Below are 27,257 nucleotides of genomic sequence, written 5' to 3' on the forward strand. Positions count from 1 at the left end.
ACCCATGCACCACCGCCAGCACTGCAGCAACAGACACCACCACAAGCAATGCCGCGACAGACACTGCCGCAAGCACCACCACCTGCACCCCCCCGGCACGTCTACAGCCGCAGTGACAGCCCCCAGCCTCTTCCCCAGTGGGCAGCCGTCCGAGGCTGCAGGAGACGTCCTGCTGTGTCCCTCAGCAGATGCTGACCCATGCACTACTGCCAGCACCGCTGCAACAGACACCGCCGCAAGCACCGCCACCGACCCGTGGGGTCCTCAGACACAGGCACCACCGCTGACGTGGCTACCATCCCCAGTAGTCAGTCATCTGAGGCTGGAGGAGAGTTCCTGGACACTGGGCAGCTTCCATGAGGCATTTCTTCCATCACTGTTTGCACCTGCAGGTGGAAAGCGCAGCCGCAGCAGTGTGGGGTATGTCGCTGCCTCCATGGCGTATCATGCTACCTGAACCTCGCAAATCGCGTGGCACGCACACCCAGGTGAGGGAATTGTACCGGCCACACTGCACGTGGAGCACTCTGGGCACAAAGCCCCCTCCAGAACCCGTGGAGACTGTTATCCACTTTGGAGACTGTGGCTTTGCACTCCCCAGGATAAAGCAGTGGGCAAACCACCCACTTGAGAGACTAGAGAGACTGTGGCTTTGCACTCCTCAGGATAAAGCAGTGGGCAAACCACCCACTTGAGAGACTTGAGAGACTGTGGCTTTGCACTCCCCAGGATAAAGCAGTGGGCAAACCACCCACTTGAGAGACTTGAGGGACTGTGGCTTTGCACTCCCCAGGATAAAGCAGTGGGCAAACCACCCACTTGAGAGACTTGAGAGACTGTGGCTTTGCACTCCCCAGGATAAAGCAGTGGGCAAACCACCCACAGGAGAGACTTGTTAGACTGTGCGTTTGCACTCCCCAGGATACATCAATGGGCATGGAACCCCCTCGTGCAGCAGTCGCGTCGTGCGTTCATCAGGCTGAGGTGCCCCCCCTCCCCCTGAGGTGCCTGTATATGTTCAATCTGATGCCCAGCAGTGTTCTCTCCGTTTCCAGTCAGGTATCATGTTTGGGCCTCACCCATGCATTTTGGGCCCAGTGGTCCACGGCCAATGATTAGTACACTATCTGGACTTGTGTAGTTGGTGTACATATTTGTATATGCTGAATATGGAGTTTTGACTAATGGATTTTTCATGATTACAATTGTTACAATCATTTCCTTTCGTCCTTGCATTCTTCCAGGGGGTGGGGGGGTTGTATATGTAATGTTGCTGCATGTATTTGTGTGTATGTTGTTGTGTGTGAGGGTGAGGGTTGGGGTGTTGCGTGTTGAATGTGTGTGTCACACGCTTTCCTCCCCCCCTCCCCTGTGTTGTAGGTGCAGTACTCGCCATGGTCGCCGCCGCCGTCGTTCGTACTCCTGGTAGAAGAGGAGGTAAACCAACATGGTTAACACAAGAAGTTCGAGCTCCATGGTGTCCTGGTTCCTCGTTGGGTATCGAGAGGTGAGTGTTTTCACTTCTGTGTACTGTTTCCGCCGTGCTTTTGATAGCGTTGGTTCCGTCCCAGAAAAGGTGGCGGATAGGCCTCTCGTAATACAGTGGGCGGTACTTTGTCTCCTGCCTGTCTGTTGGCGGTGTCCGCTGCGCTGTTTGTTTAAAGTGGCTGTCTATGTTGGCTGTTTCCGCCACGGTCATAATCCCATTTGTTTTCCGCCGGCCTGTTGGCGGTATTACCGCCGCATTAACACCGACCGACAGGGTTGTAATGAGGGCCAAAATCTTTTAGGGCCTGAATAACTTGTAAAAGTATATTTCCTTGATTAAGAATATCATATGGGCCCCTAGATTGGTATTGTGGTTCCAGAATTAATTGTTTACAGTCTATGTGTGGGCTAAAGTTGGGACTTCTCATAGAGTTGTCCTGTTCCCCCACTAGGGCTATCCCTTCGTGTTTCATTTTCTAGGACTGTGGTGAATGTCTCTGTCCGGCCATCCCGGATCTGATACATTTAGCCTTACATCTGATCTATTTAAGAGCTCGATCTCAGAGAGTGGCGCGGGAAATTCCACCATTCCCTTTGCCCCTGATCCCACCACTTCCAACTGTTTGATGGCAGACTCACTTCCTTTTTCTACCTGGAGCCGAGCCATTTGAGCCCCTTGACGTTCAGCATATTTGGAATTAGTAAATGTAATACATATGCCCTCTTCTTCAAATGACCTCTTATGAATCTCTGGAATAATACTTGGTTCAGTTTTCAGCTCCCTTTGCTGTGGGTTGATATTTTGTGGTTACTGCTTTGTTAGACCTTTACTGTTTAGGTTTTGTGAATCTTTTGGTCCTTGTTTTTCATATTCTCCACATTAGAGTTAGATTCAATCAAGTCCCTATAGTCTTGGTAAGTATGCCCTCTCTTTTGTGTATTGAATAGTGGGAACAACTCATGGGCCATTGGGCTGCTCTTTTTGTTAGTACTCAAGTCAAAAGATGTTATCATCACATTTCTTGTGTCTAGAGGGAGAGGGGAGCTCGTCTTTAGAGTAGGAGGGCCCATTAAAACATCCCTTATTTTATTCCTTGCTTTACGTTGCTTTTTCTTTTGTCTTTTAGTAGCCAGCTTTTTTAAGTGTAGCGGATACACCACCAATTTAGGAGAGGGGGGAGGGAGTGTATTAGTTTGAATCTTAGACTGACGACCTTTCTCCTTCTTAGAAGATTTCAGTAAACATACCTTTTCACTGAGTACTCCCCCCCTGACTGTACCCCGGTACTTCAAAAAGTTCTATTTCCTTTTCAATCGTTATCTCAGTACAGCGGATAACTATACTGCCCATATTATCATTTGGACAAGCCTCCTACCGTTGCTGGGGATTATCTTAAACTACAAATTCACCCCCTTTTATCATACTTAGATTCACCTTAAGATCTGTTATCATTACATTTAAAGCCCCTGGGAGTGTCTGTTTTTGTCATCTCTGCAAAATTCCGAGCCTGCTTAATCAAGGTGTTTAGGTAAGCCAGCTTCTGGTGTATCCCTGATAGTGACTTTGCCATAACATTCAGTAGATCCACATGGACTTCCATTTTTGAGGCCTGATAAGACAGGGCGTCAAGAGTAAGTTGCGATGTCTTAAAGAAGATATCCCATACAGAATTTTGATCCAGTTTGTTTGGAGTATTTCGTGAAGGCAGTGAATTCTCATTTATGGCCTCATTACCTTGGAATTCATTTGTTTGTGGTTTTGATGTGACAGAGGCATTTGGTTGCATATAATCAAAATCAGAGGTATCTAGTTGAATACCTGAGGCAGAAGCCTATACTTCTTGTAGATTGCCCCCTGTATCTTTGGTAAGAGGACTTTTAAAGACTCGCACAGTAGAGCTGAAATCCAATTGTGTACGAGAAAGAGAGCTAGAGTTAAGGTTTAATAAGCATGATTTATTAATATTGTCCAAAGTATGAATAATTTCTAAAGAGGCTGGCCCAATTCCCTCCGTTTGGGCCAGCCTCCTGAGGCCCCAGAGCGGATAGTCATGGAGTGTAATCCATACCTCTGTTAATAATTACACATACCTCAAGAGGAGGTTTGATACCTAATTGTGGATGGTCAGTCAGGATTTTCAAAGATGGGCAAGTGGAGGCAACTGGGGATGGCAATGAAGACCTGAGGGTGTGAGAAAGTAGCCTTTTTCTAGAATGGTTACCCACATTTTTGTCCTGTTTGTCAGTGTGTTTTTACTGTCTCACTGGGACCCTGCTAACCAGGACCCCAGTGCCCATAGTTTAAACCCTATTTGTCAATGTGTTTTTACTGTGTCACTGGGATCCTGCTAGCCATGACCCCAGTGCTCATAGTTTGTGGCCTATATGTGTTGTCAGTATGCTTGACTGTGTCACTGGAGTTCTGCTAACCAGAACTCCAGTTCTTATGCTCTCTCTGTGTACCAAATTTGTCATTGTATTTTAGTGACTCCATATTCCAATTCTGATTGGCACACTGCACCCCCCCTTTATAAGTCCCTAGTATATGGTACCCAGGTACGCAGGGTATTGGTGTTCCAGGAGATCCTTTTGGGCTTCAGCATTTCTTTTGCTACCCGTAAGGAGCTTATATGAACCTTCCTTTGGGACTGCTACTGCCGCCTGAGAGAAATAGTGCACACACTATTTCACAACCATTTTTCACTGCACCAGGTAACTTATAAGTCACATACATGTCTAACCTTCATTTACTGAAGGCTAGGTGCAAAGTTACTGTGTGTGAGGACAACCTCACACTAGCAAAGGTGCTCCCACGGCGTCCAGGGCCTTTTCCCCGGACTTCGTGAGTGCAGGGACACCATTATAAGTGTGCACTACATATATGTCAATACATAAATGTAGCTTCACAATGGTAACTCCGAATATGGCTATGTGAGGTGTCAAAGATCATGGAATTGACCCCCCAATCCAAATCTGGTATTAGGGCCAATGCCATGCACCCTGTGGTCTCCACCATGGACCCCCAGTAGTGCCAAACCAGCTCTCTGAGGTGTCCACTGCAGCCCCAGCTACTGCCACCTCACAGACAGGTTTCTGCCCTCCTGGGGATTGAGCAGCTCAATCCCAGGAAGGCAGAACAATGCATTTCCTTTAGGAGAGGGGTGTTACACCCTCTCCCATTGGAAATAAGTGTTACAGGCATGGGAGGGGTATCCTCCCAGAGTCTCTGGAAATGCTTTGAAGGGCACACATGATGCCCTCCTTGCATAATCCAGTCTACACCAGTTCAGAGACCCCCAAGTCCCTGCTCTGGCGCAAAAGAGGACAAAGGAAAAGGGAGTGACCACTCCCCTGTCCATCACCACCCAGGGGTGGTGCCCTGAGCTCCTTCAGTGTGTCACTGGCTTTAGCCATCTTGGATTCCAAGGTGTGGGGACCCTCTGGAGTGGCCAGTGCCAGCAGGTGATGTCAGAGACCCTCTGGATAGGTGCATACCTGGGTAGGTAGCCAATCCCCCTTTCAGGGCTATTTAGTGTCTCTCCTCTGGGTGTTTCCTCAGATTCGGTTTGAAAGATTCCTCCAGGACTCCTCTGCATTCTCTGCTTCAGCTTATGACCATTGGATCAATCACAGACTGCTCCAGGAACCGCTGTAACTGCAACAAAGTATGCAGGAAAACTCCTGTGACCTACAACATAGTCTTCAGACAGAAATTGCAACAGTTTTCAAGGTGTGCACGCTCTAAAGACTGCCTGTCTTCACCCTACACCAGAAGAACTGAAGGAATGTCCCATGGAGTGACGGAGTCACTTTCCTGCTTCAGCAGACACCTCTTTGCGATGACAACCTGTAGCCTGGTACTCCTCTCTTGGCAACAAGCGTGCTCCCTGGAACACAGGTGGTGGACCTAAGTGACCCAGACTGTCCAAAGGTCCAGCTGTCCAAATTTGGTGGTGGTAAGAGCTTGTCTCCCCGTGCTGTGACAGTACCCATGTGCACTGCGTCTTCTGCAGCTCCTTTGACTTCTGTGCACTTCTTCCACAAGTTCTTCATGCACAGCATAGCCCAGTTCCCCAGCACTCCATCATGCGATGCACAGCTCTCTGAGTTCTCTGGCGGCTTGGGATCCTCCAGTGTAGTGCTGCGACAACCGCACTTTGCATCTTCTTTGTCCCTGTGTCCTGGGACTCGTGTTGTTGGTGCTACCTGGTCTTCTGAGGGCTCTCTGAAGTGGAGAGAGCCCTCTCTGCCTCCTCAGTCTGAGATCAGACCATCCAGGTCCTTCCTGGATCCAGGCAGCTCCTCTCTGACGCAACCCGCATACTTGCATGAAGCAAGGCTTGTTGGCAGAATCCAGCGACGCAAACAGCCTGTATCCAACAACTCGACGTTGGACATCTCTTGCACCAAGGAGGAACCCACAGTTATCTTCTTTGGTGCATTTCTGTACTTTTCTTCCAACCGGAGAATCCACTTTTGCACCTTCTTCCAGGTGGGCAAGGGCCCCTGTTCTTCCTGGACTCTTCTTTGACTTCTGGACTTGGACTCTTCTCTCCACAGGTCTTCAGGTCCAGTAATCCATCATTGCTTGCTTGCAGTCTTGCTTGGTTCTTGCAAAATTCATCATCACGACTTGTAGTGTGTTCCGAGGAAACTTGCTGTACTTTTCTCTTGCTTTCTTGGGCTCTTTTCTTACCTTTGGTGTTTTCCTACACTCCCAGCACCCCTCTACACACTACACTTGTCTAGGGGGGAATTTGTCATTCGCATTCCACTATTTTAGTATATGGTTTGTGTTGCCCCTAGGCCTATTTAAATCTATTGTATTTTCTACTTTTTGCACTATTCTATGTCTGTTTATTACCTGATTTTGGTTACTAGTGTATAAATTGTGTATAATACTTACCTCCAGAAGGAGTATTGCATCTAAGATATTTGTGGCCTTGTGTCACTAAAATAAAGTACCTTGTCTTTTATTGTGTATAAGTACTGTGTAACTATAACGGTGTTGCAGGAGCTTTGCATGTCTCCTAGTCTTGGCAGTTCTGCTACAGCTACCCATAGACAGGCTAACCTGATAGAACACTGCCTACAATTCACTAATAAGGAATAACTGGACCTGGTATAGGGTGTAGGTACCTAAGGTACCCACTACCAACCAGGCCAGCCCCCTACATAGGTGTGCATTGGTGGGATAATGACTTGCAATTGCTTTACTACTTTGTTACTAGTACTTTTCACAAGAAAAGTGTACTCTAATACTTAGAGCTATACACAATTGTCCCTAGCAATCAAACAGTTTTTCCAAACTTTTTAAAAGTTTTACAAAGTTCTGAAAAGTTTTCCTCTAAAAAGTTAGGTGAAATAGTTTGCTTACTCTTCTCTCTAACTTTTTCTATCACTATGGCCCTCATTACGACCCTGGCGGTGGGCGATAAAGTGGTGATAATACCGCCAACAGGCTGGCGGTAACTACTGCCTAATTATGATCATGGCAGTGGTATCTCCAGTAGACAGCCAATGTACCACACCAATCGCCAGGGCAGAAACAACAGTCACCACAGCTGTAGCCACTTACAGCCAGGTGAAAGTCAAAGTTCCACGCCCCATATTAAGACCCTGCAAACCGCCACATTTTCCTGGGTGGTACCAACACCAATAAAAGCCTGGCGTAAACAGAGCAAAAAAGTCAAAGGACTCACCATTGGAGACACAAGGAAGAACCACACCAAGATGGAACCCGAGCTGCAAGTTTTCCCGATGATCTTCTACGTTATGCTCCACCTGAAACACCAATGCCGGCGAAGACGATGACAGTGAGTACAGCCTCCTAGGGAGGGTGGAAGGAAAACGAGAGTGACACACACATGCACAACACACACACAAACCATACTGAGAACCAGGTACATTACACAAACAATTTGACCCCGAAAATCTGCAGAATAATGCAAGGACAACAGGACTTTATGAAAGTGATTGTGATCAGTTCAACATCAAAATTAATAATCTGATTTGGACATAATACAGATATGTACACTTGTACAAAAAAGGGACACTGCCCAGTCCATAGTTCAAAGGGCCCACATGACCACAGGGCGCAGTCCAAGGCCCAACTCGAATCCTGCACCAATCCAGATAGAACACTGCAGGGTCATCAGTTGTTAAATAGGCAGGCACCTCAGGGGAAGGGGGACACCTCAGCCGGATGCGGGAACAAACCCACTGGTTCTGGAGGGGAAAACATGCCCTGTGCTTTGTCCTAGGGAGTACAAGGCCACAGTCTCTGGAGTAGGTGTCTTGCCCACTGGTTCTGGAGGGGGCAGCCCGCACAAGTAGCCCCTGGAGGGTGGACTACATGGCGTCTGACAGCGGTGATGGTGCATGCTGGTGATGGTTGTGGGTTTCTCCTGGACAGCCCCTGCACTCTGTGATGGCTGCATGCTGGTGGTGGTTGTGGGAGGCTCCTGGACAGCCCCTGCACTCTGTGATGGATGCATGCTGGTGGTGGTTGTGGGAGGCTCCTGGACAGCCCCTGCACTCTGTGATAGCTGCATGCTGGTGGTGGTTGGGGGAGGCTCCTGGACAGCCCCTACACTCTGTGATGGGTGCATGCTGGTGGTGAATGGTGGAGTCTCCTGGGCAGCTCCTGCACTCTGTGATGACAGCACATCCACGGCTGGTGGTGGGGGCCCTGTGACAGCTACTGGTGGTGGCGGTGTTTGGCTGACAACTCCCGCTGGCGTAGTTGCCTCCTCTCATCCTGGTCATGGGTTGGGGATCCCTCACCCTTCCTGGCAGGGGTGGATGGGCTCTTCATCCCTCTGCCTGGTGGTGCAGGCTCCTTCCCCTTCTTTCCAGCTGGTGCAGGCTCCTTCCCCATCTTCCCAGCTGGTGCAGCCTTCTTCCCCTTCTTCACAGCTGGTGCAGGATCCTTCCCCTTCCTCATAGCTGGTGCCTGAGTCTTCCCTTTCATCCCAGGTTGTGCTGCCTCCCTCCCCTTCAGTGTTGTTGTTCTGGTATCCCTACCACCATGAGTAGGTGATGCTACCACTTTCCCACGTGGATACACTCAGACCTTTTCTACCAAGATAAATGACTCATCAACTGCATCACTTTCTGGATTGATAGGATTTTAGAGAGTGTGATACCTTGACGAGGTTGTACATATGAGTCCTTTGTAGAGGAATTCACCCCGATTGTTCCACAAGGTTAGAGTTATAGAAGCAGCCATTTTACTTAGTAACATTGTGCCGCACCTCTGTACCTCTGACATATTTTTTTTAATTTCTTCAACAAAGACATCTGTGGGTGGTGGTGATGGGACTCCCGGATGTGGGGGCTGATGAGCATGAGGCACAGCGAGGGCTGGAGGCAGCAGATCAAAGTCGGGGGTATATGGAGTCAGCGTATTTTTTTCTGACTACTATTGCTTGTAATAATGTAGAAAGTGTTTTCTTAGAAACTAGGGAAGCCCTTTTATTAGTAAGCTTTTTGATAAGGTTACGCTTCCTCTTTAGCACACGGAAGTGACTCTTTCACATAGGGACATTGCCTTTTAGGGTGTTTAGCGTGTTTTCTGAAATAGCAGCCACTAAGGCGTCCGAAGCCGAGCAAAGGATGGGCTTTCTTTATTGGGGGGTAGCTGTGACCAGCATTTTTAGGAGGGCTACATTATGGCATAGACTTGAGGACATGGTCAGCACCTTTTATTATAAGGCTTAGAGTGTAAATGTTACAAAAGTCTTTTTAACAATTCTTTTTATATGATTTGGGTTTGGTTTTAGGTATGTAAGCGACAGGGAGATCTGGTGGGAAAATATCAGCACGTAGTCTGTAGTCTTCTAGAGTGCTGGGTTTCAAGTTTACCAGTAGGTAGCTGTGAGATTTAGTGGTAGCGTAGTTAAAGGCTTCCAAGAAAAACTGCTTGTTTCCAGAGTACATCTGTTTAGCGATGATAGATATCTGCTGCTTGCCGTGTTTTGTTTTAAAAAGGACACGGTATGAGGCCTTTAGAGCTATAGAACGACTGCTCTTACCCTTTTAAAACAAGTTCTGCACGATGTAGCTTATGCTTAGATTATGATGATGTGAATATTGGGTGAAAGCTTTTTCTATTTCGGGATGGTCCCCGCCCTTGCGCATAAGATCATCTACAATCATCATGCTTATAAGGTGCTTAGTTAACAAGACGTCATCGTTGAGAGTGTCGGGTATGCCTTCTATACATTTATTGTGGGGGAACCCTAGGAATAGTTCTTTATAAAGATCTTGCCAGCATGAATAAAGCCATACAATGTTGTTTGGGGTCTGGGATAAAACACCCAGAGCGTTTTCTAACAACTTCTTTATAAAATAGCAATTTCAGGGGCCTGCTACAAAGCAGAATGGATGTTGCAATCTTGTGTCCATCGTTTTTTCTGTTGATTCAGTATTCTAATGCAGTTTTAATAACCGTACGGGAGGGTTTTGTAGTCTTCAGTAAGGACTCTTTTATCAAACACTACCCCTAAGATTTTATGTAAAGGCTAGGTTGTAACTTCCCACCGCTTTTTGGACCGCACAATGCCAGACAGTTGTACAACAATGGTTTTATTATTATCGCCATCTTTTCATATAGTGTATTTGTTCACCAAATCTTTTGAATTGTCAAAATGTATTTTATCTGTGTTAGTAACATTTAAGGTGATACCTTTCACTTTCATACACACGGCGTTGTTTGCCGTTTTGTAGGAATAGGTCTTGGGTCCAGATGAAGTGAATTCTACTATGTAGTCGACCTTAACTAATTCACTGGTCAAATCTCCTAGATAATCACCTAAGGGTGGATCTTCATCACCATCCTTACTCACAAAAATAACAGAGTTGGTATTGTGGCACAGGCAGTACTCCTGAAGTTTTTCCAGCACCCTGAAAAGCTTTAAACATGCGTAAGCTGTTGTGAAACAAGCTATGAAAATATTTATATTGTTACATGTTGTGGGGTACTATTTAGCGTATTTCCAGCAGAGAGCGACAGTCTCATCATCAATAAACTCACAGCTGGACACATCATAACTAGGTGAAAAAAGGGGCTTAAACAACTCGTCAGGATCTTTTTTTATGGTACTGTTTGGTAGGTTTGTACGTTGGGCAAATTTTCCCCATAAGGAGTGTAGGCAGAGCTTGGCTAACTGGCGCCTGGTGGGGGTTGACTTCGATGAACACAGGTCTCAATCTTATGCCTTCATGAGCATGGTAATCCACAATGTACTTTTGCTTAGAGGCAGGATCGATACACCATTCAGGAAAGCCAAAAGCCTCCTGTTTTTCACTCAGAAAGAAGATGATCTACTTAGAAAAGAGACATGTTGATCATCTTTCAAAGTGCCATACCTCCACTTTTTTTACACAGTCTGTAGCTTTTCTCAAGGGCCGTTTGTACCTCAATGATGCACCAGGTACAGATGAGCATCCTCTGCTCATCGTTGTGTCTACACTTGTTAGTCTCTTTACTTTCGGTGCAGGTTCGACACAACAGGAACATGAGCTTGCCGTCGACTCTGTACGGTAGCACCAGAAAGTAAAACCACTGTGGCAGGTAGATATGGCACTTAATGAGCCCAAAATATTGACCTATGGGCTTAAAGTCCATATAGATGATTGTGTGGTGGACTATAGGGTAGAACTTCTGTTTGTTCACAAATAGGTACAAGCTAGTGAATTCATAAAAGTGTATTTTTTCGCCATCACCGAGAGCCCTGTACAACTGTATAGTGTTTGTACAACCCCCAAATAAGGTGTTGCAGGGTTCCAAACGCTCGGGTAACTGTTGTCTCTTACTAAAAGATGTGAGTTCTGCATCTGATGCTAGCATGTCTAACCACTCATGTTCCCATAGGATTGTCATTACAAAGCCCTGGTTTTCAACATATTCAGCCTTCATCAGAGTACAGTGGTGTAAGTGTTCAAACTTGGTGCCCAACAGTCTGTTAAACTCATGAGCTTTGTAACACTGGGGACAACCGTGGTAAAAACAACGTTGTACTCAAAAGCTGTAGGCACACCATTAATGATAACATAGCCATCTAGGTAATAATGCCTCACTAGGTATTCACCGCCCTGTAAGGTGTGTTGAATAATGACGTTTTCCTTGTCAGAGATGTACATGAGCCATTAAATGGAGGTTGTTAAATAGTGCTTCTGTTTGCCTTTATAGAGGTTGGGGGGTACTAGTTGGTGTAGGGCTTCAGAAACATGTGTTTCGGGTATTGCACTTGTAACACTGGAGACAACCGTGGTAAAAACAACGTTGTACTCAAAAGCTGTAGGCACACCATTAATTATAACATAGCCATCTAGGTAATAATGGCCCTCTTGGTATTCACCGCCCTGTAAGGTGTGTTGAATAATGATGTTTCGTTGTCCGAGACGTACATGAGCCATTAAATGGAGAGGGTTAGATAGCACTTCTGTTTGCCTTTATAGAGGTTGGGCGGTACTAGATGGTGTAGGGCTTCAGAAACATGTGTTTGTAGAGAGACATACACATGGAAGCCAGTGTGACATCGTGGAGAGGGTCTATGTAGTGTACGGTCTTTTTCACCGTTCAGTATTGCACTTCAAAACCTTAACCCTTTTGGTCATTTCCACCACCATGTCTCTGAAAAGGTTGCAGGCTTTTGGTTATATCATTAAATCCACCTGACAGTATGCTTTCAACTCTGTTTGAAAATGAAAGTGATTTTCATGGTTTTCATCCTACCACTATTGAAAGCTCTCTTTCTCAGCCAGCATCATATACTCGACACCGTAGCTGTCGGGTGGTGGCGCGGGACCTTCATAATTCTGATTAACCCGGGTGTTGAAAAAGTGGGAGAAATAACCTTTGCACCCTGGGAAACCAAAGGCTTTTGGTAATTTGCTCAATTTTGGTGGGTAGAAAATGTAGGGTATCAAAGAACCTTATTTGAAAAGGCACCGCCTCTAACAACATCAGTTTGGAACCCTGGGTGATGAGTTGTACAGCCATCTTTTCACCAATCATGGTCTGCAACATAAAAAAGGAGTTGTACGCTTTTGAGTTATGAGCCAGAATAGTGTACCTGTAGAATTTCAGTTGCATGAAAGTGGTGAGGAAATTGTTAACGCACATACGCCCTTCAAACTCCCAGCTGTCATCGGAAGTTAGATGATAAGCATAAATATAATTAGTCTGATGTGCACCCGTCTCCTGTGTATGCTCTATGTCGAACACTATGTAGTCTTCGGTTTTGGACTGAGGGAACTCTTTAATCATATAACACTTCTGTTCAGTCCCCGTGTGACAATATACCTTACACCTAGGACATTTCATACCTTTGCATTTATGCTCATAGGCGACGTAGTGCCCGCATCTCCCGCAGTCTGCTTTGAAGACACAGCAAACAAGTCTGTTATGTATACTCAAGCAGTTTTGGGAGCAACAAAAACATATTACACGTTCAGCATCGTACCTTCTGCCCAGCAAACTCAATACACCCGTCTCTCTGGCACATTTTAAAGTGCATTTCACATTGGTGAGCTGTTTGTGTGTTGTAGATATGGTTGCAACGAGTGCACATGTACTTGGCTCCTAGAAAACTCCTCAGGTTCAAAATACTGACAAAGTGATTTTCATGATGGAGACTATAGAATTGTTTTTCGTCCGCTCTTCGGTCGTGAAGTACTTCCAGGAACCGTTGTGGTAAAGAACTTTTACCGTAGCGGCAAAATAGCTCTCAAAAAGCCCTAGGTACCCAATACTGACCATTCTGTTGTGCGGTATTTAAAGCCCCCAATGGGCTTCAGCAGCTCTTGACAGAATGTGAGCATCGGTGTAGTGCAATCTATCAGTAACCTGTTATGCTAGCAGCCAGACACATGTTGGATGCCCCTGTGTTAAAGTTGAGCATCCATCTTTGTTTCTTACCAATGATCTTACTATTCAAGATGGTCTTTAACGGTCTGGAAACACCACCTTTGCAACCCCCGACAATGAGGACAATGACTATGAAGGTTCCATATGCAACACTTTCAGCCTTACTCTGTCGCAGGCTAGAGAGGTTTTCTAGAAATTCCACAGGGTCAAACATGTCACATGGTGTTCGAGGGGAGAACAAGGGACAGCCAATGCCCTGCCCCTGGAAGCGTTGTTGGAAGAAATTGTTAGGACCCACATCGTGTAACAGCCTTTCTATGAGCATTTATATGGCTTGATGGATAGATATAATGCCATAATCAGCGGAATTTATACGATCCAGTTTAACAGAACGGAATTCCTCATAATGCTCTGTGGCATTAAACCTCTCTGCAGTATGACTGTACCTTCTAACACTTTCTAAAAACACTGGTTCTAAATCCTCGGCTCATTCACTGGTAGTTGACTATGGCTAAGTGTTGGCGTATTTTTATACCTCCTTGTAACACTTAGGCCCTCATTGTGAACATTGCGGGAAAGAACGCACCGCCGGTGGTGGCGGTAACTACCACCAACAGACTGGCAGTCTGGACCGCCAAAAATAATAAAGCACATGAAAAACAGGCAGCCTAAAAACCACTCACTGCCAGCAGAAGAGTGCCGACATCGACGGAAGAGGCCGCCCACAGGCCGACGGAAAGTCCTCACCCGCTCAACAAATAATGAAGCACAAGACCGCCGTCAGTTCCAGGGCAGGAACCACCGCAATGCAAAGCCTGGCAGAAATGTACAAAATAAAAGGAAACACTCACCGGAGGCACACACACACACCAAAGGAGACATGGAGAGAGAGTTGGAAATCATTCCAGTCCTGCTCCTTGCCATATTCCTCCACGACCGTGACTGCCGACGAAGACGAGGACGGGAAGTACTGCAACCTATTAAACAAGGGAAGAAAGGGCACAGCATCCCCAACCCCTCACAACATCACAAGCTATACACACCTGAGCAAGAGGTACTTAACAACACCAGGCCTAGACAACCTGCACAACGTACACATATGTGCACAACACCCCCCCCCCCACAATGAAATTATGAACCACGTATCCAGAGTGTGCCAACCACCAACACTGGGCACACAAACCTTATTACAAATGTAATATCGGAAAGTCCAAATAAGGCCATTGGCCAGTCCAACACAAAGGCTGAAGGGCCCAAATGGCCCGAACTTGACTCCCACATGTGCATTAGGTACTCCACCATAAAGAGGCATCAATGGGGCAGCCAGGCACCTCTGGGAACAGGGGGAGGGGTAGGGGGTGTTGGGGTGGGGACTTATGACTGGGAGTGGGGGGCTTGGGCTTACATTTGGGAGGTGGAGGTGGTTTGGGTTTAGCCCTGGAAGGGCTTGGTCAGGAGGTGGCAGATGGACCAGTGCCAGCAAGGGGCTTCTTGCTCCCTGGGGAAGGGGCACGGAAATGGTAAGGGCGGACAGGGGCAGACGTGACGTGGATGGATTGGACAGGGCTAGGAGGTGGGCACGTTTAGGGATGAAATGGGGTGGGCCAGTGGGTTAGAAAAGTGTGACAAGACAGGCTGCCAGTATAAATGAATGTTGTCTGGGTGTCTGCAAGTCTGGTGGGTGTGCTGCAAATGCCACTCAAAGTTGTTGTGGTGAGTGCAGGTGTGGTGTCTGGGGTGCATGACTATGGTGGTCATTCTGACCCTGGCGGTCTTTGACCGCCAGGGCGGAGGACCGCGGGAGCACCGCCGACAGGCCGGCGGTGCTCCAATGGGGATTCCGACCGCGGCGGTAAAGCCGCGGTCGGACCGGCACCACTGGCGGGGTCCCGCCAGTGTACCGCCGCCCCATTGAATCCTCCGCGGCGGCGCAGCTTGCTGCACCGCCGCGGGGATTCCGACCCCCCCTACCGCCATCCAGATCCCGGCGGTCGGACCGCCGAGATCCGGATGGCGGTAGGGGGGGTCGCGGGGCCCCTGGGGGCCCCTGCAGTGCCCATGCCCGTAAGAGGGCCCCTACATGTATTTCACTGTCTGCTGCGCAGACAGTGAAATACGCGACGGGTGCAACTGCACCCGTCGCACAGCTTCCACTCCGCCGGCTCGATTCCGAGCCGGCTTCATCGTGGAAGCCTCTTTCCCGCTGGGCTGGCTGGCGGTCTGAAGGCGACCGCCCGCCAGCCCAGCGGGAAAGTCAGAATTACCGCCGCGGTCTTTCGACCGCGGAACGGTAACCTGACGGCGGGACTTTGGCGGGCGGCCTCCGCCGCCCGCCAAGGTCAGAATGAGGGCCTATATGTCTGATGTTGTGGTGACTGCAAGAATGGGGCCAGCAACAGTGACTGAGGGTACAGTGCTTGTGAGTGTGCATGTAGAGGTGACAGACAGAGAGTCGGAAGCAGTGGACACACTGGGGGAAGTGGATGTTGTTGTGGTTGCCTTTGTATGTTGGCTGTGTGTATGCCTGTAGTGGGAAGTGTGGTGCTTGTGTTTCTCTGTATGTTTTTTGAGCGTTGAGGTGTGTGCATGGCTATCTGAACGTGTGCTTGGGATGGGTGAAAGGAGTGGGGTGCTGGAAGGGGTAGAGGTGCTGGGAGGGGGTACGGAAAGTCCAGGGACAAAGGCTGCCGTCAAAGAGGAGGTCAGAGCCTGAAAAGATCTCTGTACGCCAGACATGGCACTGTGAATGCCTTCCAGATACGCATTGCACTGCTGCATCAGGGATGCTAGCCCCTGGATGGCATTCACAATGGTTGTCTGCCCTACAGAGATGGTACTCAGGAGGTCAATAGCCTCCTCAGTGAGGGCAGCAGGGCTGACTGGGGGAGGGGATGAGGTGCCTGGGACGAAGGAGACACTGACCCTTCTTGGTGAGTGGGCACGGGCAACTGGGTGGGGAACAACTTGGAGGGCGGTGATGGTATGAGTGGGTGACGGAAGATGACAAAGAATGGGTGGGCCCACTAGGGTCCGCCACCACCAGGGAGCTCCCATCGGAGGAGGTATCAGAGTCACTACTGCCAGTGGTAGTAGCCTACTCGTGGTACTCCCTTCGCCCTCCAATCCACTGTCCCCTTGGCGTCGGTTGACTCTGCCTCCTTTGAACTGTAGGCCGCTGCATCCCCACTCGCTGGTGCCACTGCTCCCTCGCCAGATGATGCTGATATACACAGAAAACACAAGAGTACACGGGTGGGGAGACAAAACAGGAGAGATATATGTTAACACCTGAATGGATGTACATATTTGGTTCACTCATATTCCCACCCACCTAATACGCCAACACGCAGCACCTTAGCTATAGTCGTGCCTACGCCCCTGACTAGTGACCACAACCCTAGCATATAACCATCTCCCACATGACAGAAGGACCTGAGGAACTGCAGACCTGCCCCTAATCATCTCAGTGCCCATGGGGGCTGTATTGCTGTTAGACACCAGTCAGAGTCCCTGCCACTAGACAGCATACATACTACAGCACCCTCAGACATCCATCAAGGAGGCATGAAATGATCTTGGTACTCACCCCCTTGTGTCCGCTGTGCATCCTTCAAGCGCCCATCCATGTCTGGATATGCCACCGCCAGAGTGCGGCGCATTAGGAGGTCAGGGCCCGACAGGCACCCCTTCCTAGTTGGGAGGACTTCCCTAGCTGGGCCACGCAGGTCTTCCTAGCCCAGCACGGCCGGTCCTTCCACCACTTCCTGCAGTGGGTACTCTGCCGGTTGTAGACCCCCAGGGTCTTCACCTCCCTGGCAATGGCCTGCCAGAGTCCCCTCTTCTGATGGGCGCTGACCTGAAGGGAACACACAGAAAAGTAACACAGAGGTCAGAAAATGCCCAATTTGATACCGCTGGCTATACGTCCTCTATGGGACGGACACTTCACAACATCATTTCACCACCTCACTCACAGTACTTGCCAAACATTCAATGCCTGTGCAGTTACAAAGCATGCACACATGCATACAGGCATCCACCACGATCACACACATCCATGCACATCATCTGCCTACTCACCTGGGCCTCTGGTCGCCCATATAACTTGGCATACAGGGGTAGGACCCCGTCCACCAGCTTCTCCTGCTCCTCCATGGTGAAGGCCGGGGCCCTTTGCGCTGTGACTTGTGCCATTTGAGTAACCAGAGTCAGGACACAGCAGCACACTCAGTGGAGTACTTGCATGCACAGAATCCGGGAGTCACTCCATAAGGCATTATTTTATGTGGTTTCGTGGCCTTCACAGCCTTATTTTACTCATATTACAATGTCGCCTCCAGTCTTTATAATGTCACATAATTACACTAATTATAAAAATATATAACTCAACACAATTTGAAATATTACAGTACATTGTACATATATATACAGGTACAATAGAATGGCAGCCTGATCCTGGGATACACTCCAGGTTTTACCATGACTCCCTATGCTCTGGACCATGTGTGAGGGCGGTGTTCACACTAAGCTCCAGCCTAGAGGGTGGAGCATATAGACAGAGCCAGCTCCACCACCCTGGACACAGTCTTTTGAAAAATTGAATGCTGTGGAGGGAGCATAGGAGTCCACTGCATCTTTCTCGCCACCTACCCAGGACTGCAGGACCCTAACCTAAGGTGAGTGGATAGGAGTTTGTAGAGGTCAAGCCTGTTGCTCGGAGCCCCCACTGTTGAGAAGTTGTGTGGTTGCGGTTGGGCAGGGGGGCTACACGGCAGAGGACACACACTTTGTGCTCTGTGTCCTCTGCCCCCACTAATTAAGTGTTTTTTATTTATTTATTTTATTTGAAAAAACAAGCATCATTGTCGTGGCCCAAGGGCCCCAGCCATTTAGGGCCCAATGGTATATGGTAAGTCCTGAGGGCCCAAACGTGCTAGGCTAGGGTCCACAGGCCTCTGCCTCACGCCTAGTACATTCTGGAGTGTAGTGGTGTGTGCAGGGGTCGCGGTCCTCGTGCTCCATGACCCTCACCTCGAGGTCAGAGATCCTCAGGACGGGAGGACACTGATCACGAGGCTCCCAACCCCAGCTGCGATGTGCTGCGAGGCATAGGTGCAATGATCTATGCGCTTGCAGGGCCCAACAGTGTCGGGATCGTATGCTTGCGACCTTTGGCTCCCCCCCTCTAGCTCCTTCGACTATTGTTGTGGCTTAGTGCCAGGCAACCTCGAACCCCAGGAGTCACCTCCCTGAAGGCAGAGACCCTCGGGGTTCGCGGTTGCCTGGCACGTGACTCACGACCCGCAATCCCCAAAAGGCTGCACGGCCAGAGGCTCCAGGGTTCATGCGCAGTCCCTGAGAGCCTGCCTACTAAGTAAAAGGTGGGGGTCACGAGCCACACACGCTTGGTGAACCCCGTCCTTAACTTAGTGGGTTTGCTCTCAGGGGGCCGCAGGCTCACACCATGCAGTCTCCTGACAGGCTTGTTAGGCTATGAACGGAGGTAGCTGACCCACACGTGTTCGACAACCTCCACCATTAAGTTGTCAGGCTTGCTCTCAGAAACCGCAGGCTATGAGCCTGAGGTCCATGACAGCAGGCAATGGTAGGCTAATAATGGAGGTCACCCAGGCTCACGCATTCGGCGACCCTCACCATTAACTTACAGGCTTGCTCTCAGGGGACAAAGGTTGTGAGCCTGCAGCCCCGTGCAGCCGTCTTTGTAGGCACCAACCACCCTACTGCGACTTCCGTGGATTCCCTCAATAAAAAAAGGAAAAATGTGCCCATCATGTCTCCATAGCCGCCTTTTTACAAACATTCATAAGATTTAAAGTGGTGTTAAAGGCTGACTTTACCTATACTGGCAGCTATCCACTTATAGTTCTGTTCTTTGCAGCAGGCATATTAACCTTCTGCACTACTTTATGACGAGTCATAACTACAGCTCTGTAGTAGGAATACTAATCACATAAGGTATCTTGGCAATTTGTATTATTTCCAGAAGGCTGCATGCACAAGGAACTTTTCAGCATGTACTTTTAAACCGCAAGCTTTGTCAGTTAACTTCTCGCACTGACCAATAGGCTACCCCTGTCCTTGGGGTGCTGGGGTCTGTGGTGGCCCAGAGTGCTCAAAACACCGGACACTCTATGCCACACCTCTAAGGTAGTGGTCACATGGGGTGGATGCACATAGTTCTGTGCGCCCACCCTCTGTGAGCCTAGCCCCTTGGGGTGCTGAGGGTGCAAGGGTTCGTGATGGGCACCCTTAGCCCATTTTATCATGATTAAAACACATTTTGCATATCACATAAATAGAATATAAGAATAATAATAAATACATTTAAAAGAAAACAAGGCCTTAGATAGTAGTGTTCAAAGTACATGGCACATATGCTCTGTCTGTCCTGGGGAAAGGGGCTAGAGACAACATCAGGTTGGATTACATTACAAAAATGTACAAACAGTGCATAGTTATTTACCTTAAGTAGAGGCTGTTTTTTATTACCAGTTTGCGCTCTGCCCTTCATATTTTTCTCCATGATGGTCAGTGGGGAAGCCCTGCTCTCCACCGAACTTCAATATGTTGCTCCCAAACATAGTTGTGTGAGATGCTTCTGTGTATGACACCTTTGGGTTTTTTTTATACTTGCTATGCCAGAATTAATATGCATAGGCATTGTGAAGGGATGGGCTCAGAAACATATTATGTTTAGAATGTTATAACATGTCACCTGGGGGCTGCCATTTTCTATGTGGACATCTGCTAAGCATGTATGGGTCACTCTGACTTGCAAAAACCGAGGTTGAAAGTTCATTGCTTTCCATAAGTAGTAACAAGCAGGCCTGATAAGATAATAGGGGTGGTGGGCAGCAGCTCCTCTAGAAAGTATGTATTGGCCTGAAGACCCCCACATGGCCTGTTAGGCCTCACTTATCTTCCCCTTACACACAGCTACTCTCCTTAGGTAAGTATGACTTGTGTTTTTAAAGGTCTTGCTCTATGTTCATATACAACCTGCATGACCCTTTCTGTTCCTGTGGGCTTGAAGATTTTTTTTTTTTTAAAAGGTCACCATCGTACATTCCCTCTAGGTTATGCAAGGCTCGTGGAGGGTAGGAGGAGGCTCTGTAGTTCCACTTCACCTCCTTCTGAGGAGACCCACGCAGCCCAACCAGCATGACGGCATGAACATGCCCAGACTTCTCTTAGCTGCAGAAACACGGCGCACACCTGCACAGCCGCCGTTTTATACAACATATACACCTATACACTAGGGACAGCAACAGGGCATGTGACTAACATGTCATCACACCATGTGACAACACACGTTACTCACCTACACCTATGTCAGTTCTGGGGTAGGCTCCCAGGGATCACCGGAAGTCCAGGTAACAGATGCGAAGTCACTTGCGAGGGGGCGAGACAACTTTTTGAATGATGAGGAAAGGTATCCCAAAATACTACTAGTGTATCTGCCCCCAAACTGGACTTCCTATTATGCAGACCATCCAAGTAGATCCCTGAATCTTTCACGTGTCTCTTTCCCATTTCCTCCTTCCTTCCTTTTCACATCTATTTCTCACCTGTCCTCCATCACATGTCCTCCATCAGACTGCTAGATGCTGATCCCCAAGACAAATTGAAGCACCTGTCTGGTCACTTCACACAACACCAAAACACTTGTCAGATAAGATAAGAGCAACATTCTGCAAACCTCATTCTTCCTACTATATACCGTGCTATCATTCCAAAAATGTGCTACGGCGCCCTATGATAAGGTATGGAGAGCTACATAAATACTGCAGTGCAGCACACTTAGATGCAAAGTAAGGGGGAACAGAGTTTGGACAGTCTTCAAATTCTCCCTCTATCACAGAGACAGGCAAAATGGAGGGGACATGCAGTCACTGGTTTACATGGTTTGCAAGTTAAATTATTAAGCCCAATTTGACAAGTAAATGACTTCTTTGAAGACATGACTACTAGCAGTGAATATTCAAGTGGAACAGGAAAGCTTTTCTGTCAGAAGACCTTTCTATACATTATTTACATCTGGCTATTCATCTGCATAGGCTTTCCAGGTTAGTGACCAGCAAACAGCAATTTTGAAGCTGAAGAGTAAAGGGAGGGAGGCTGTGCTGCTGGAAAAATTTTAAGAGTGCCTTATGGTGACACTTTAAAAAACTTTATGGGAGTTAGCAATGCCCAGGTAATTAAGCACGAGAGTACAAAAGCCTTTCCTTGGGCTTAGATGAGTTTTCTACCATGACAAAAGGTTCAGATCATTAAACATTTTTCCAACTACAGTACTGAATTGATCCAAAACACCAACATTTTCAGTACCTTAAATGTAAAAGTGTTCTTGATCGTAATCTCTATGTACATGCATATTAGACACAAGTTGGGCTCTATTGGGGAAACATTGTTTCCAAGAACGACTTAAAAATGAATGCCTTTACAATGAAGGCTTTACATTGAAACTGTGTTACCCAGGAATTTTATTACAACAATTTTCTTTTACCACAAGTATGCCTTTACCACAGATGCCTTTACAACAAATTAAGTTGTAAAAACATTAAGACACAGTAGTGGAAAAAATATTACATGTAAATGTAGGTATTTTGGCAAGTATTAAATCTAAGTATAAAGTATTTTTTATATATATGCATATATATATATATATATATATATATATATATATATATATATATATAACCTTAGACACTCCTTCCAATATCAGGAGAACCAGGACACCTCCAATATGAAAATTCAGTTTATTTCAGCACAAAATTGTATTTTTTGCTGAAATAAACTGAATTTTCATATGTATATTTTTGGCCGTGAATATTTCACGAATATGTCGCAAATAATTCAGGAAAATTCACAAATTTTCACAAATACGTGTGCGAAGAGGAGAGCTGAATTTGTCTGACTGCAACCTGACTAGGAAGTAGCGGCTGCCATTTAATTTTATGTCACACGGTCCCCGGGGTGAAATTCCAAATTGAAAGCAGCTTAAGGGTACGAGTAAATTCAGAACCTAACTATAACCTCCCTGGAACCTTTTGTTTTTTCAGTGAATATATATATATTACCTAGTGGTGGTCGCCACTAGGTAGTTGTAGTTAGAATCTAGTTTCTATAGAAAAAGTGTTTTTTTACTTGCCTCTATCTTTGGTGCCAATTGATAAAATTTGTCACTCACATAAACTGCTGTCTTGAAAGGTTTGGGGAGATGCATCAAATGGGGGCCGAGAAAAAGTGGGGGTCCCAAAACGCTTTTTCCCCACTCATTTTTCAATAGGGGTTTACAACAGTGATAGTGCCCGAATCCTGTGACGGGATAGAAATACATCAAATTTGGCAGAAAGGTACCTCTAGGTCCAGAAAGTGAAAGAAAACCCAAATTTGAATATTTAGAAATGCAAAGGCTTCGTTAACCCTCCCGATCTCCTGCTGAGATCTGATTGGCTGCCAACACTTCAACAAGGAAGAGTTGGCAGCCATCTTGGGACTCAGCTTCAGTCGAGTTCCAGAAAAAAGTAAATAAATAAGAAAAGGGGTCAGGGTAGAGTCACCCTGACCCCTTATCTCTGTTCCTGGGGTCCCAGAGGAACCCCCAGAGCAAAAAAGCATTTTTGTTTAAAATGTTCAGAGGGATCCGCAGTGGACCAGCAGAAAATTAAAAAATAAAAACATGCTTGCTTTAACAGTAGCCCCCAAGTGGGCAGGTTCCAGGGGCATTTGTATTTTGAAAGCGGGAGGCCCGCCTGTCCCCCCACAACCCCGGGACCCACCACCTCCCATGGCTAAGGAAAGTATAATTTGTGCCCCTGCCATGCACAGGTATGTGATCAATAATTTTACAGATGTTACAGTGACTTTCTCAAAGATGTTATCAAAGATCTCATGAGTGCTGTAATTTGAGGGGTAATTAGCAGTAGATGGTGGGGGCACAAGTTATAGTTACCTTAGGGCATGAGTTATAGTTACTTCAGAAAACTCTAACTATAACTGCTGAATTTCTATGGTTTTGTACGTGTAAATTCAGAACATAACTATAACGTCTCTGTAAACTTAGGCCCTCATCACAACCCTGGCGGTCGGTGTTAAAGCGGCGGTAATACTGCCAACAGGCCGGCGGTGAAAAAAATTGAATCACGACCACAGCGGAAACCGCCAACATAGACAGCCACTTTAACACTCCGACTGCAGCGGCGTTTGCAACAAACACCGCTGCGGTAACCGCCAACAGACTGGCGAAAGACAATGTACCGCCCACTCTATCACACCCCTCCAATCTGCCAGCTTTTCTGTAGCGGTACCAACACCATCAAAAGCTCGGCGTAAACAGGACTTGGAAGAGAATCCTCTCACCTCTCAACAAGAAACGAAGAACCAGGACACCATTGAGCCCGAGCTGCAGGTGTTCCCCATGCTGGTGTATCTTCTCATAAACAACGGATATCAAAGGTGGCACACAGGGGAGGGGGGGAGGAAAAAGAGAGTGACACACACACACAGCATGCACCACCCCCACCCCCACCCTCACCCACAACACCATACACACAAAAACATGCAGAAACAGTACATTTGCACCCCGTAACCCCCTGGAAGAATGCAAGGACAAAAGGAATAGAGTCCAATCAGTGAGATACTAGAAATAGGCAGACATAGTTAACGATTAGAAAAACAGTAAAAACAAATATTTACGATATGTACAGAAGGCGGTACACTGTCCTTTGCAAATGTCCATGGCCCACTGGGCCAAAAAATCATGGGCGATGCCCACACTTGACTCCTGCCTCAAAACGGAGAGAACACTGCAGTGGCATCAGGTAGAAAACACACAGTCACCTCAGGGGGAAGGGGAGGGGGCACCTCAGCCGGAAGATGGTACTATGCCACTGCTCCTGAAGGGGGCAACATGCCCACTACTTGGTCCTGGGGAGTGCAAGGCCACAGCCTCTCAAGTGGGTGGTTTGCCCACTGCTTGGTCCGGGGGAGTGCAAAGCCACAGTCTCTCAAGTGGGTGGTTTGCCCACTGCTTGGTCCTGGGGAGTGAAAAGCTATAGTCTCTCAAGTGGGTAGCTTCTTCCACTGGTTCTGGAGGGGGCATTGTGCCCAGTGTGCTTCATCCTGCCAAGGATAGGGTGAGTGGATGCATTTCTCCACTGGTTCTGGAGGGGACTTTGTGCCCCGTGATGCTGCACTTGGGGTGTAGCAGTTCACATTCTCTCACCTGGGTGTCTGAGGCATGAGATTTGCAGGGACCAGGTGGCATGATACCCCATGGAGGCAGAGCCAGACTCCATCCTGCGGCGACTAAAGCTGCAAACTGGTGGTAGTGCCGGTGCTGGTGGGGGTGGTTCAAGTTGTGGTGGGAGGGTCCTGGAAGTCTCCTGCAGCCCCGGGCGGCTACCCACTGGGGATGCTGCTGCTGACAGGTGTAGTGGCACCGGCTCGGCATGTGGTGGTGTTGATGGCGGTGCAGGTGTCGGTGCATGCCGCAGGGTCTGCAGTGGGGATGCTGCTGATGCTGGCTGTGGTGCAGGTGCTGGTAGTGGTGGAGGGAGACACCAGGCCGTCTCCTGCAGCCTCAGAAGGCTGCCCACTTGGGATGATGCTGCTCACAGTTGTTGTGGCAGCGGCGGTGCAGGTGGCGGTGCAGGGGGCGATACAGGTGGCGGTGCCTGTGGCGGTGCTTTCTGAGGTACAGGTTGCGGGGCTGTCAGTACTGATGGTGGGCACTAGTCCCTCACCTGGAGCCTCCGAGGCCTGAAGTGCCTTCCCTTCGGTTTTCTTCCACTTCCCCACCTTGGCAGATGCTGCTGGGACCTTGGCACTGGCAGCTTGAGTTTTGGAGGAGGCCTTGCTGGGTGGGTTGTTCTTCTTGCCCATGCTGCATGCTGGCCCCTTCTTCACCTTGGCAGGAGGCGGAATGGGTTGGTCCTTTGCAGGGGTCAGTGGCACACTGGCTGCCCTGACAGGTGCCCCCTTTGATCCTTTGGGACTTGCAGGTACCACAGTGGACGCCAACTTGGTGGCTGAGGTGGTGGCCTGGGATCTTGACACCATGGCCCGAGGGGAAGGACGGGGTGGAGGCGTAGGGAAGGGGTCAATGTTTGCCAGGAAAAGTTTCTTACACACACTGGAATGGAAAGATGGAGAGGGTTTGGGAGTGGAGGAAGAGGGAGTGGCTGTAGGAGGTGTACGTCTGCTGAGTTTGGGTGAAGGTGCATGGGCTGGATGCTGTTGTGAGTTGGATGGCTGTTGGGTGGGTGGGTGCTTGCATTTGTGTACTTTGGGAGGAGGGGTCACAGACACACTGGGAGAGGACACAGGGGATGTGTGCATGGCTGTGGGGGTGAGACTGCTCGTGAGGGCTGTGTTCTGATGGACGTGCTGGTGATGTAGGTAGTGAATGAAGATGCTGTGCATGCAGGTGTGAGTGTAGACGCTACTGGAAGGGAAGAGGAGGAGGAAAGGGACACGTTAGAGGCAGTGGATGTTGGTGTGTTTGCATGGGCATGATGCTTGTGTGAGTGCCTGTGAGATGAAGTGTGGTGCTTATGTTTGCCTGAGCCACTTTTGTGTGGTAATTTGGGTGCATGCTGGTCTGAAGGTGTGCTTGGGATAGGCTGAGGTAGAGTAGATTGGGTCTGGGTAGTGGAAGTTGGAGAAGGAGGCTGGACACAGGTACAATGGCTGCCATCAGTAATGAGGCCAGAGCCTGAAATGCTCTCTGTTGGGCCGCCATGCCAGAGTGAATGCCCTCCAGGTATGCATTTGTTTATTGCACATGCCCTGCTACACCCTGGATTGGCATTCAGTATGGTTGACTGACCAAAAGAGAGGGATCTCAGGAGGTCAATAGCCTCCTCACTGAGGGCAGCAGGTCTGATTGGGGAAGGGCCTGAGGTGCCTGGGGCAAAGTAGATGCCGATCCTCCTGGGTGAGCGGACACGGGAAACACGCTGAGGGGCTGCTGGGAGGGCAGTGCTGGTAGGAGGGGTGGCGGCTGTAACTGTTGTTGGGGTGGGCACAGAGATGTCTGCCACCGTCAGGGAGCTTCCATCGGAGGAGGAGTCGCTGTCAGTGGTCTCCCCTCATATCCCCGTCGTGAAGCTCCCCTTGCCCTCCATCCCACTGGTTCCTTCACCCTCTGTGGATTCGGCCTCCAGGCTCCGGATACAGCTCCCTCCGTCGCCGGTGCCTCTGCTCCTCCGCCAGATGATGCTAATGCAAAGAAGGACAGGGTGACAAAACAAAAAGGGGTGGGAGAGACAGGATACACTTGGTTAATGCCAGCACCACGACCACTACTTTTGTGTACACAACACACAGTGAGCTTCCCTATGCACTAGACCATGCCCAACCAGTCACTGAGATAGTCACCAGCCCATGGGGTACAATGCCTAATGCCAGCATCTGCACACCTGACACCCACAGGACCCTGCCCAGTAGTAGATGGCCACTTACACCATTGGGGTAGGAGTGCGCCAGAGCCTGCGCTCAAGGGACCTACCCTACCATGATCGCCCTGGACTATGGGCACCCACAGCCCACATCCCCCACCCAGCTACCTCCTAAAGCGCGCAAAGTCAGCTTTCTGAATCTGTACTCACCCCCTTGTGGCTGCTGTGATGCCCTCAAATGCCCATCCAACTCCAGACAGGCCTCCGCCAGGATGTGGAACATCAGGGGGGTCATGGTGCAACGGGCACCCCTTCCACGTTGTGAGGCCAGCACCAGCTGGGCCTCCACCGTTTTCTTGGTCCAGCTGCGCAGGTCCTCCCATCTCTTGCTGCAGTGGGTGCTCCGACTGTGATAGACCCCCAGGGCCGCATGGCACGCCAAATGCCCTTTTTCTGGTGGGTGCTGACCT

This window comes from Pleurodeles waltl, chromosome 6 (genome assembly GCF_031143425.1).
Source record: "Pleurodeles waltl isolate 20211129_DDA chromosome 6, aPleWal1.hap1.20221129, whole genome shotgun sequence".
Classification (NCBI taxonomy): domain Eukaryota; kingdom Metazoa; phylum Chordata; class Amphibia; order Caudata; family Salamandridae; genus Pleurodeles; species Pleurodeles waltl.